Source organism: Physeter macrocephalus, chromosome 2 (assembly GCF_002837175.3).
Source record: "Physeter macrocephalus isolate SW-GA chromosome 2, ASM283717v5, whole genome shotgun sequence".
Taxonomy (NCBI): Eukaryota; Metazoa; Chordata; class Mammalia; order Artiodactyla; family Physeteridae; genus Physeter; species Physeter macrocephalus.
In genome coordinates, this window is record NC_041215.1 from 13046937 (window position 1) to 13047822 (window position 886).

An 886-nucleotide genomic window follows, 5' to 3' on the forward strand; every position below is an offset into this window, starting at 1 on the left:
GGCATAGAGGGAACTTTCCTCAACATAATAAAGGCCATATATGACAAACCCACAGCCAACATCATCCTCAATGGTGAAAAACTGAAACCATTTTCACTAAGATCAGGAACAAGACAAGGTTGCCCAATCTCACCACCATTATTCAACATAGTTTTGGTAGTTTTAGCCACAGCAATCAGAGAAGAAAAAGAAATAAAAGGAATCCAAATCGGAAAAGCAGACATAAAGCTGTCACTGTTTGCAGATGACATGATACTATACATAGAGAATCCTAAGGATGCTACCAGAAAACTACTGGAGCTAATCAATGAATTTGGTAAAGTAGCAGGATACAAAATTAATGCACAGAAATCTCTTGCATTCCTATAATAATGATGAAAAATCTGAAAGTGAAATTAAGAAAACACTCCCATTTACCACTGCAATAAAAAGAATATGATATCTAGGAATAAACCTACCTAAGGAGACAAAAGACCTGTATGCAGAAAATTATGACACTGATGAAAGAAATTAAAGATGATACAAGTAGGTGGAGAGATATACCATGTTCTTGGATTGGAAGAATCAACATTGTGAAAATGACTATACTACCCAAAGCAATCTACAGATTCAATGCAATCCCTATCAAACTACCAATGGCATTTTTCACAGAACTAGAACAAAAAATTTCACAATTTGTATGGAAACACAAAAGATCCCGAATAGCCAAAGCAATCTTGAGAAAGAAAAATAGAGCTGAGGGATCTGGCTCCCTGACTTCAGACTATACTACAAAGCCTTAGTAATCAAGACAGTATGGTAGTGGCACAAAAACAGAAATATATATCAATGGAACAGAATAGAAAGCCCAGAGATAAACCCATGCACATATGGTCACCTTATCTTT